This window comes from Takifugu rubripes, chromosome 5 (genome assembly GCF_901000725.2).
Source record: "Takifugu rubripes chromosome 5, fTakRub1.2, whole genome shotgun sequence".
NCBI classification, from domain to species: domain Eukaryota; kingdom Metazoa; phylum Chordata; class Actinopteri; order Tetraodontiformes; family Tetraodontidae; genus Takifugu; species Takifugu rubripes.
Window position 1 is genome coordinate 4,684,018 of NC_042289.1, and position 12,831 is coordinate 4,696,848.

The window sequence follows — 12,831 nt, forward strand, 5'->3', positions numbered from 1 at the left end:
CAAGAAAATGATTTAAAGCTCAGAACATATGCATGACAATTGTAATTGTTTATTAGAATGAAAGCTTAAAATCAAAGATTTTATGGCAACATTTTGGAGCTTTGATAACAAAGCAAGCAAAGGCAAACAGTACACAAAAATAAAAGTTGTCAACGTCCTTTGAACTATCAAAGTCCTAATGTTTATATTATGCCTCAAATTTATTTTAAAAAAATATAGACAGTGTGAACAAATTTATTCAACACAATGCAGCGATTCAGAACTGGGTTATTTAGCAGGCATAAAAGATCTGGGAAACCACTAAAAGGTTCGGAAGAAAAATTTGAGCAAGAAACTTTATCAAGCTCAGCTGAAGCGAGATGTTTTGCATTGGGTTCTCGGGAGAATGAAGATAGTCAATGCAGCACAGAATGCCCTGCAAATGTCATTCCAGAACTTTTGCATCGTGACACAGATCAGGAGTTGTTAAACGTGACATTACATCAGGAGCAACTTCAGCAAATGCGTTTATATAAGGAAGACATAGACAAATGTCAAGACAAAGTGAAGCAGCTCGTTTCCCTTTTGGCTCTTAAGGAAGAGGCAGAAAAAGATCTGACTGCCAGGATGACACAGCAGCAGGAAGATTTTGAAAAGGCCCGTTTGACTTGGCTTGAGGAAAAAAAAAATTTCCTTGCTCAGGTGACTGAAATGAAATCTCGTGCAGAACACCTATATGACAAATATACCAAACTCGAGGCTAAGGCTAATCGTGATAGCAACAGAGTGAAAGTGCTGAGCAGTGCTCTCAACGCTGAGCAGGCCAAAGTCGAATCTCTGAAAGAGGAACACCACAAAGAGATTGAAGCTCTGCAGGAAGTGATGAGCGGTACTGAGGTCAGTGATCTGTTATGGACAGAGAAGCTGGTGAGTCTTTCTGACGAGGTTTCCCAACTTTCAAGTCTGAAGAACAGCCTTTCAGAGGAGAATCAACAGCTCCGCCAAAAAATAGATGATGCTGAGAATTACTCTCTGAAGTTATTGAGTAAATATTGTAATTCTGACAGCACGTACAAGGAAACATTGAAAGAGACAAATATAGTGATAGGAGCCCTGCAGCACCTAGAGCAAACCAATCTCGCTCTAATGCAGAGAAATACTGTCCTAAATGATGAGAAACACCAGCTGGAGCTAGAGAAGCAGCAAATTCAGGAGGACAAAGACAGTGTGCTGCGGAAACTTTACACTCTGCAGGACAATGCCAAAAGAGTGAGGGATGAGTACTGTGGTCTGACCACTAAAGTCTCCAACTTTCAGTCTTTGACAGAAAGACAAAAACAAGAGATCGAAAGGCTGAGTGTGGAAAAGAAAACGTCTCAGACCAAAGGGAAACTTTTTATTCGTGAAATTGAAGAACTCACTGCCAAGGTAGCTGAGATTTCCTCAGTATCCGAATCAAGGAAGAAAGAGCTGGAGTATCTGAGAATTACTGTTGCAAAGTCCAAGACCAAGGAGGGCCGTCTAAATGAGACAATCGCAGGTCTGAATGAGAAACTATGCCACTTTGACTCTCTGACAAAGAAAAATGAAGAAAATCTCAATGCTCTTAACTCTTCACTGCATGTAGCTGAGTGCACCGCATCCAGGTACTCCAACAAGCTGCATGAATCTAATTGCCTGAACAAAAAATTGCATTCAGACATTAGGAGACAAACGGTCATGTTGAAGGAACTGCAGACAACGAAGAAATCCCTTCATGAGGACATCCATGGCAAAGCAGCTGAAATAGTCTCACTTCTATCTCAGGTTGAGCAAACAAAGGTCGAAAAGGAACATTTGATGCGGGAAGTTCAGGAAATGAAACAAAATCAGAAGATCTTGATGGAAAAAAATGAGGCCATGAATGCGAATATGACCCGGCTGCAGTCTTTTGAAGAACAAGCTGAAAATTTAAGGAAAGAATCAATGAAGTCTCGGGACAAGGAGAAACATCTCAGTGGACTCACCGAGACCCTCAGTGCCAAGGTGGGTGAACTTACCTCTCTGCTCGAGGCAAAAGACACAGAAATTGATAATGTGAAAACAGACCTGCAGAATTCCCGGACAAGCGTATCATACCTCAACCATATGATTGTAAACCTCACCCAGCGGGTAGCCAACTTTAACATGGCGAAACAGACAGCCGAAGAAAAGGTGCATCATCTTAGTGCTCTCGTGAAAGACAGTGAGGAGGATAAAATGAAACTGGCCACCGTGATACAGGACCTGGAGGAGGCAAACGGCTCTCTGAAAACCAATAATGCCAAGCTACAGTCTGAGCTGGAGGGAAAACTTGCCGACAATCAGAGTTTGTTGCAGGAAGTTTGCAATCTCCGCAAGACTGAAAAACAACTGGCTGGACAGAACAAAATGCTTAATGATCAGCTGACCAAGCTGCAGTCTCTGGACAATGTACGAAGCCAAAATTCCGAATTACTGCTCAAATCATTTCAAGAGTGTCAGGCCAGCAAGAAGGTTCTACAGGAACGGATTAGGGATCTTGAGAAACAACTGAAAGAGGAAAGACAAAAGAAGAGGAAATCAGACCAGGAATCTCAACGAAGGATGTTTGACAGTTTTGCTGAAAGTAGCTTGATGATCCCGCCGGAAAAAGTGCAGCAAGACCAGTCTGATATGAGTCAGGACGATGACTTAATAAGAGTTACAACTTTGGACTCAACTGAGGAACAAAGAGCAGAAACATGCAATGAGTTAAGAGCTTTAGAACACACTGATATCACCCTCTGTGACATTACTTTGAAGCAGGATACAGAGCAAAGCATTTGGGAGATATCACCTGAGGAACAGGCACTGGTGAATCTCACCGAGATGCTTAATGAGCAATTAGAGCAGAAGCACTCCAAAGACCTTACATTTAATAAGAAAACAGAAAACAATCTCCCAAATATTACATCTTATGAGAAGACACAGGAGTGCCTTCAAAACTTTACATTTGATGGGGAAACATCTGATGACCAAACAAAGGAGTATCTCCAAGACATTAGCCTAGAAGAGCAGGTCTCGACCATTACATCGGAGGAAAAGGCTAAGGAGTCCCCCCAAGACATTACATTTTCCATGAAGATAAGAATGATTTTCCAAGTCATTATATTTGGATGGATGTTTAATTGGATTAAAAGTCAAATCCGAGGCATCTGTCATGATATGCAGAAAGAGGAGCGCCTCCAAGATATTAGCATTGATGATCGCACAGAGGAGCATCTCCCAAACATATCATGTAATTTCACGACAGCGAGGCGTTTCCTAAACAGTACAAATACAGATCACGTTCAAGACTTTAACCTCCAGCAACTGACAGAGGGGCAATTCTGTCTTGGATTGCAGCTCACAGAAAATGTACAACTCACATATGATGAGCGGACAATTGAAAGGCTCCCACAGTTTAGACTGGAACAGCAGACGGAGCTGCGTGTCCAGGATTCATCTGTACAACTTTTAGAACGTCGCTCTGAAAGACGACTAATGACAGTACTTCTAGTTTTTAAGAAACTGCTTATCCTAATCTATCACTTTTCCCTAACTCTTAGTGTACTTCTATTTTTTTTGCCCTGAAGTTAAAAGCAGATGAGCCTTGATGATGACACAGAAAGTCATTATCTATATTAAAATATATAAACCTTCTGAGGTAACAGTACAAAACTTTGCTTCTTACCAATATTTCTGTTTATGTTGCTGCTGATATATGATTAAAGCCTAAAGCCTATATATGATTAAAATATATTCTTAAAGCCTATTCTCCTGATGCTTTGGTTTTTCTCCCAGAATTTGTTAAATCAGATTTAACTACAGATTTACCCATTATTTTCAAACTCGATAGACGTGACAATGATGGAGCTACCACTTCTATGGGTTTGTTAGTCCGTGCCAAGTGAAACAACAATGCAAATATATATATATATATATTTTATCCACTCAGTAGTTATAGCTGAAAGCATTGGATCCATCCATTTACTAAAATGTGACCAAGACAAATGTGCGAAAAGATGGAATTGGTATAAATGTTGGACAGTCTCAGAGAAAAGTGCTCACGAAGTGAAGTCTTTGTCACAATTCCTGCTGGGCATTGTATGGCCTGTTGCATATAAATAGAAATAATCAGATTGTCACCATATTTGCAAAGATGTTGTTACGATACATGGTGGTAGCGGACCCGAACGCAGGCCAGGACACAGTGGTGGAGAGGTCAACAGGCTTTATTTACAAGGAAGGGGAGCACACATTAACAGAAACCGTCCTCCTGGACCGCATGGGGATCGGGAGGCAGCGTCCGCCCGTCCCAGGTCCATCGTCGAGTCCCCGAACCAGACGCAGTCCCCCTGGACTGCCGGGAACTCGGAACACCGGTGAGTCCTCCACACGCTGCAGTCCTCCTGGACCGGCGAGGACTCGGGAGTCCGGCGCAACACGCTTGCCTCACGAACGTGCCCCGAGACACTGGGGACAAAGCAGTCCTCCTGGACTGCCGGCGATTAGGAGGCAGCGTCTGCCCCTCCAAGGCCCATCGGCGAGTTCCCAAACCAGACGCAGTCCCCCTGGACTGCCGGGAACTCGGAACACCGGTGAGTCCTCAAACGGCTGCAGTCCTCCTGGACCGGCGAGGACTCAGGAGTCCGGCGCAACACGCTCGCCTCACAAACGTGCCCCGAGACACTGAGGGCAGAGGCAGTCCTCCTAGACTGCAGGGGAGCAGGAGCGGTCCTCCAGGAGACATGGAACAGCAACAGGAGCAGCCCTCCAGGAAAACCAGGAATAGGAGCGGCCCTCCAAGGCAACAGGAACACAGGAACAGGAGCCAACACCAAGGAACCCAAACAAGCTCCCACACTAGACCAACGAACAGACTCCCAACACGAACAGACACCCCGGCGCTGATAGGCAGGCACAACCTGCTTAAATAGGCAGCAAGATGTAAATTGCCTACAGGTGCGCCCACCTGCAGTGCCAGCTGCACCCAATTGTGCTCAACACCACACCCTGCAGGCCAAAGACAGACACAACCCAGAAATCCCAACAGATGTGTTTACTTTCACCCAAACCGGGTTATAAAGATGTTTGCATTTGGAGTTTATTATGCTATTTCTTGTATTATTGAATCAGAAATGAGGACATGCAAATCAAAAACATAATATTTTTTAAAAAGTGCAGAAAGACAGACTACCGTAGCCTGTGCAGTCATGGACAAATCATTTGCAAGATGAATATGACAATTTATGTACCTTGTTTTTAAGAATACTTTATTTATTTATATTATTTTATTAAAACTTCATTTCCTTCTATATGGAAAGGCTAAAGGCCTTACAGAACACTCCATGTAGTTACTCCTACCGTAGAAAATAATTTTTCAGTTTTCTGTGCCGATGATGGAATTTCACACAGATGTAGTGAAATTCACACTCCCATCTTTTAGCCACATGTAAAATGGCTTGGTCTTTATACTTTTATTTATAAAATGGTTTGGTTCTTATACTTTTATTTATAAAATGGCTTAGTCTTTATACTTTTATTTATATAATGGCTTGGTCTTTATACTTTTATTTATAAAATGGTTTGGTTCTTATACTTTTATTTATAAAATGGCTTGGTCCATTTCCATTAATTGCTAAAACAGCTTGGTCTTTATACTTTTATTTATATAATGGCTTGGTCTTTATACTTTTATTTATAAAATGGTTTGGTTCTTATACTTTTATTTATAAAATGGCTTGGTCCATTTCCATTAATTGCTAAAACAGCTTGGTCTTTATACTTTTATTTATAAAATGGTTTGGTCCTTATACTTTTATTTATAAAATGGCTTGGTCTTTATACTTTTATTTATAAAATGGCTTGGTCTTTATACTTTTATTTATAAAATGGCTTGGTCTTTATACTTTTATTTATAAAATGGTTTGGTTCTTATACTTTTATTTATAAAATGGCTTGGTCTTTATACTTTTATTTATAAAATGGCTTGGTCTTTATACTTTTATTTATAAAATGGTTTGGTTCTTATACTTTTATTTATAAAATGGCTTGGTCTTTATACTTTTATTCATAAAATGGTTTGGTCTTTATACTTTTCCGTCAGTCTGGACTGCTCACGATGTGAGGATGCTTTCAGGTTTTATCATCAAATCTTCATATTTTTAAAAGCCAGAATTTCAAGTTGCTTAACAAAACCAACAAAAATAGCAAATGTTTGCATAAAAGCCACATAAAAGAATTCTGTCACTGACAAACTCTGTCTCCTCATGGTGGTCATTCCAAGCTCTAGGGGTCCTAATGCCAGGTCACCTTTACTCGTCTACCTCACCAGTCCTCAACACCAACTTCTAAACAACCAGAAAGAGAACATCTGTGGATCTCAGGCAGTTAGATAATGGGCCAGACCCACGTGTGATTTTAACATTATCAGTAAAAAATGAAAATCAGTCTCCGGTGGAAGAAGGCCAGTCTGAGGATGATGTGATGACTGTACCAGTGTGTTGACTGTGTCAAAAATATAAAACATATATCCGCCCTCATAACTGGCACGCAAAACCCACCATGGCTGCTAACGCTTAAATGTTCCTTCTAGTCCAGAGGTGTCAAACTCAAATACCCAGTGGGCCAAAATTCAAAACTGGGATAAAGTCACCAGCCTATGTTGATATTTATTGAAAAAACTCTTCCACCGGCTATAACACGGAACCTTTTGGTATGGAACCAAACTAGTTTTGCTCAACAACTTAACATGGAACAAGTAAAGCTTAAGACAATGCAATATATAATTTATTATTGCACACGTGCAAAATGGAAATAAAAAAACAACAACAACATATCAGTGGCGTTCATTTCTTCTCTTTTAAATTTCAACAGCAATCTTTTATTATTGTAAGTTAATGTAATGCCTTTTCGTCTCTTCTACTTTCTGGTGCCTTTGATTCATTTCTAGGTGCTTGTGCTTGTCTTGGTGTTGCGTTTTATAGTGTCATCTGTTGTTGCTCTCCTTGTAATGCACATTGGCTCCACATACAAGACAGACAGGTCCGTCTTTTACATATCTATCGCTTTAAGCGATAATACCGGCGGGCCAGCACTAATAGCCAATTGGTATGGCTTCGCGGGCCAACTATAATTACATTGCGGTCCAAATTTGGCCCACGGGCCAGAGTTTGACACCTATGCTCTAGTCTTTTCATGTATAACATCCCAGGAGCAGCTTTGCCCAGACTATGGCGTAACAGTGCAATCTGTAATAATGACAAAGATCAAGTTAATGATGCAGATGACATAATACCAGCATTTTGTTCCTTTATTTTCTGACAGTGTAACTATACAGCTACAGGAACAACAAGAAAATGATTTAAAGCTCAGAACATATGCATGACAATTGTAATTGTTTAATAGAATGAAAGCTTAAAATCAAAGGTTTTATGGCAACATTTTGGAGCTTTGATAACAAAGCAAGCAAAGGCAAACAGTACACAAAAATAAAAGTCGTCAGCGTCCTTTGAACTATCAAAGTCCTAATGTTTATATTATGCCTCAAATTTATTTAAAAAAATATAGACAGTGTGAACAAATTTATTCAACACAATGCAGCGATTCAGAACTGGGCTATTTAGCAGGCATAAAAGATCTGGGAAACCTCTAAAAGGTTCGGAAGAAGAATTTGAGCAAAAAACTTTATCAAGCTCAGCTGAAGAGAGATGTTTTGCATTGGGTTTTCGGGAGAATGAAGATAGTCAATGCAGCACAGAATGCCCTGCAAATGCCATTCCAGAACGTTTGCACAGTGACACAGATCAGGAGTTGTTAAACGTGACATTACATCAGGAGCAACTTCAGCAAATGCGTTTATATAAGGAAGACATAGACAAATGTCAAGACAAAGTGAAGCAGCTCATTAACCTTTTGGCTCTTAAGGAAGAGGCAGAAAAAGATCTGACTGCCAGGATGACACAGCAGCAGGAAGATTTTGAAAAGGCCCGTTTGACTTGGCTTGAGGAGAAAAAAAATGTCCTTGTTCAGGTGACAGAAATGAAATCTCGTGCAGAACACCTATATGACAAATATACCAAACTCGAGGCTAAGGCTAATCGTGATAGCAACAGAGTGAAAGTGCTGAGCAGTGCTCTCAACGCTGAGCAGGCCAAAGTCGAATCTCTGAAAGAGGAACACCACAAAGAGATTGAAGCTCTGCAGGAAGTGATGAGCGGTACTGAGGTCAGTGATCTGTTACGGACAGAGAAGCTGGTGAGTCTTTCTGATGAGGTTTCCCAACTTTTAAGTCTGAAGAACAGCCTTTCAGAGGAGAATCAACAGCTCCGCCAAAAAATAGATGATGCTGAGAATTACTCTCTGAAGTTATTGAGTAAATATTGTAATTCTGACAGCACGTACAAGGAAACATGGAAAGAGACAAATATAGTGATAGGAGCCCTGCAGCACCTAGAGCAAACCAATCTCGCTCTAATGCAGAGAAATACTGTCCTAAATGATGAGAAACACCAGCTGGAGCTAGAGAAGCAGCAAATTCAGGAGGACAAAGACAGTGTGCTGCGGAAACTTTACACTCTGCAGGACAATGCCAAAAGAGTGAGGGATGAGTACTGTGGTCTGACCACTAAAGTCTCCAACTTTCAGTCTTTGACAGAAAGACAAAAACAAGAGATCGAAAGGCTGAGTGTGGAAAAGAAAACGTCTCAGACCAAAGGGAAACTTTTGATTCGTGAAATTGAAGAACTCACTGCCAAGGTAGCTGAGATTTCCTCAGTATCCGAATCAAGAAAGAAAGAGCTGGAGTATCTGAGAATTACTGTTGCAAAGTCCAAGACCAAGGAGGGCCGTCTAAATGAGACAATCGCAGGTCTGAATGAGAAACTATGCCACTTTGACTCTCTGACAAAGAAAAATGAAGAAAATCTCAATGCTCTTAACTCTTCACTGCATGTAGCTGAGTGCGCCGCATCCAGGTACTCCAACAAGCTGCATGAATCTAATTGCCTGAACAAAAAATTGCATTCAGACATTAGGAGACAAACGGTCATGTTGAAGGAACTGCAGACAACGAAGAAATCCCTTCATGAGGACATCCATCGCAAAGCAGCTGAAATGGCCTCACTTCTATCTCAGGTTGAGCAAACAAAGGCCGAAAAGGAACATTTGATGCAGGAAGTTCAGGAAATGAAACAAAATCAGAAGATCTTGATGGAAAAAAATGAGGCCATGAATGCGAATATGACCCGGCTGCAGTCTTTTGAAGAACAAGCTGAAAATTTAAGGAAAGAATCAATGAAGTCTCGGGACAAGGAGAAACATCTCAGTGGACTCACCGAGACCCTCAGTGCCAAGGTGGGTGAACTTACCTCTCTGCTCGAGGCAAAAGACACAGAAATTGATAATGTGAAAACAGACCTGCAGAATTCCCGGACAAGCATATCATACCTCAACCATATGATTGTAAACCTCACCCAGCGGGTAGCCAACTTTAACATAGCGAAACAGACAGCCGAAGAAAAGGTGCATCATCTTAGTGCTCTCGTGAAAGACAGTGAGGAGGATAAAATGAAACTGGCCACCGTGATACAGGACCTGGAGGAGGCAAACGGCTCTCTGAAAACCAATAATGCCAAGCTACAGTCTGAGCTGGAGGGAAAACTTGCCGACAATCAGAGTTTGTTGCAGGAAGTTTGCAATCTCCGCAAGACTGAAAAACAACTGGCTGGACAGAACAAAATGCTTAATGATCAGCTGACCAAGCTGCAGTCTCTGGACAATGTACGAAGCCAAAATTCCGAATTACTGCTCAAATCATTTCAAGAGTGTCAGGCCAGCAAGAAGGTTCTACAGGAACGGATTAAGGATCTTGAGAAACAACTGAAAGAGGAAAGACAAAAGAAGAGGAAATCAGACCAGGAATCTCAACGAAGGATGTTTGACAGTTTTGCTGAAAGTAGCTTGATGATCCCGCCGGAAAAAGTGCAGCAAGACCAGTCTGATATGAGTCAGGACGATGACTTAATAAGAGTTACAACTTTGGACTCAACTGAGGAACAAAGAGCAGAAACATGCAATGAGATAAGAGCTTTAGAACACACTGATATCACCCTCTGTGACATTACTGTGAAGCAGGATACAGAGCAAAGCATTTGGGAGATATCACCTGAGGAACAGGCACTGGTGAATCTCACCGAGATGCTTAATGAGCAGTTACAGCAGAAGCACTCCAAAGACCTTACATTTAATAAGAAAACAGAAAACAATCTCCCAAATATTACATCTTATGAGAAGACACAGGAGTGCCTTCAAAACTTTACATTTGATGGGGAAACATCTGATGACCAAACAAAGGAGTATCTCCAAGACATTAGCCTAGAAGAGCAGGTCTCGACCATTACATCGCAGGAAAAGGCTAAGGAGTCCCCCCAAGACATTACATTTTCCATGAAGATAAGAATGATTTTCCAAGTCATTATATTTGGATGGATGTTTAATTGGATTAAAAGTCAAATCCGAGGCATCTGTCATGATATGCAGAAAGAGGAGCGCCTCCAAGATATTAGCATTGATGATCGCACAGAGGAGCATCTCCCAAACATATCATGTAATTTCACGACAGCGAGGCGTTTCCTAAACAGTACAAATACAGATCACGTTCAAGACTTTAACCTCCAGCAACTGACAGAGGGGCAATTCTGTCTTGGATTGCAGCTCACAGAAAATGTACAACTCACATATGATGAGCGGACAATTGAAAGGCTCCCACAGTTTAGACTGGAACAGCAGACGGAGCTGCGTGTCCAGGATTCGTCTGTACAACTTTTAGAACGTCGCTCTGAAAGACGACTAATGACAGTACTTCTAGTTTTTAAGAAACTGCTTATCCTAATCTATCACTTTTCCCTAACTTTTAGTGTACTTCTAATTTTTTTTGCCCTGAAGTCAAAAGCAGATGAGGCTTGACGATGACACAGGAAGTCATTATCTATATTAAAATATATAAACCTTTTGAGGTAACAGTACAAAACATTGCTTCTTACGAATATTTCTGTTTATGTTGCTGCTGATATATGATTAAAGCCTAAAGCTTATATATGATTAAAATATATTCTTAAAGCCTATTCTCCTGATGCTTTGGTTTTTCTCCCAGAATTTGTTAAATCAGATTTAACTACAGATTTACCCATTATTTTCAAACTTGATAGACGTGACAATGATGGAGCTACCACTTCTATGGGTTTGTTAGTCCGTGCCAAGTGAAACAGCAATGCAAATTTAGTTCTTAGCATTATCAGAGCACAGATTCACGTACATCTTTCACCATCAGAAACGGGGCTATTGGACAAAAAAATTGTCCTTGCATCAGCAGTTGCCATGAGTCTAGCAAGAGAGCTAAAACTAGTAGATTTAGTGCGATTAACTCACACTTTTGGAGGGTTTAAGCTGTTGAATGTTACATTCAACAACTTGAAGATGCTACATACGGAATACACTTTTATCAGATCTCACCCTGAACTGCACACAAGAGGGCACCAGTGGGGAAAGAAACTCAACACTGTGAAAACAAAGAAAAGCACGCCTGTAATTAATGACAGTGACAGCCAGAAGCAAACCACTGAAAGGGACCTCCCTGAAGGTCCTTTTTCCTTTCTACCTGTCACTGACTGACTGTGAGGGTCAGAGGTCACCACACCATCACACCAAGCCCTCACTAGACTACACGTTCCTGACAAGATACTGTTTAGACAAATTTAGCTTTGCTAGCTTTGTCCTTGCTTTAGTGAGGAATTTTTGCAACGGTAGCATGGTTACAGCACAGGACACACTCCATGATCACGCACGGGAGTGTGTCGACCGTGCGTGGATGTGTGTAAGTTGAGGGAGCTTGCTGGGATTTAAATAGGGAATTCAGTCAAATATTAAGTTACTTTCTTTGCTCCTGTCTCTCATTTCCGTCTTCCTGTCTGTCTGAAAGGAAAATGATGAGGATGACTCTGTTTTTGAATAGGGTACCTCGAAGTTTATCCAGGTGCGTGCACGTGCACATGTGTGTGTGTGTAAGAGAGCGAGAGCGAGAGAGAGTTAGGGACATCTGTTTATGTTGATGTGTTTTTTGCCTTTCAGAGTCCGTGTCGGTTTCATACCTCTGATCTCATAGGCGTCCACGTCCGTCTGTCCTTCAGCTGTCGGGTCAGTGAGGATCAACTGGATCGCTGGTGTGTGCCGACCTGTTTGTGTAGCCCTGATGTGAACATAAAACAATAAATAAAAGCTGTCGGCAATCGTGTCACTCACAAAATGATGAACATGAAATTTTTGTTTTTTCCCCTGTGAAGAGTCATTATAGTGTTGTCACCTAGCAACCATTAGATGTTCCAAACTGGCCATTCTGAGCTGCTGTAAGAGCTCTGTGTACAGAAACTACACTTAGGGGAGGGTCAGACCTCACTATGGTTTTCAGGTGGCAAATGGGGCCATTTGGGCAGATTCATGTGAGAACACCCCCGAATCATCCCATCATGGTGACGAACAGCACCAGTCGCCCAGATATCTGCCAAACATTTAGAATGTTGACTGATGGGAAAATAAGACATTCCATGTGGTTGTTTTTGAAGTAAATGTGAACTTGATCCTTGAAAAAGGTGTAAACACGTGGAGAGACGGCACAATGAGCTACTTCATGTTCAATATAAATACAGGCAAAAACAGCTAAAAACGCATTCAAACTGTACCAAATGTTGCCCATAAAGACTTCATTTCACTGAAAACCCGCAACAAAAATCCCCAGTTTGGAGTTTTGCATGAAAAATAGAGCAGTTCCAAATCCGC

The 12,831-nt window shown here is 41.3% G+C and overlaps 1 long non-coding RNA gene across 1 annotated transcript; it reads left to right on the plus strand.

The window, feature by feature from the left end:
* The first annotated feature begins 11,805 nt into the window (after nt 1-11,805).
* Nucleotides 11,806-12,271, plus strand: LOC115250024 (uncharacterized). Its single transcript, XR_003888605.1, has 3 exons — nt 11,806-11,872; nt 11,978-12,031; nt 12,127-12,271. It is a non-coding gene; the product is annotated as an uncharacterized lncRNA (long non-coding RNA).
* The last annotated feature ends 560 nt before the right edge of the window (nt 12,272-12,831 follow it).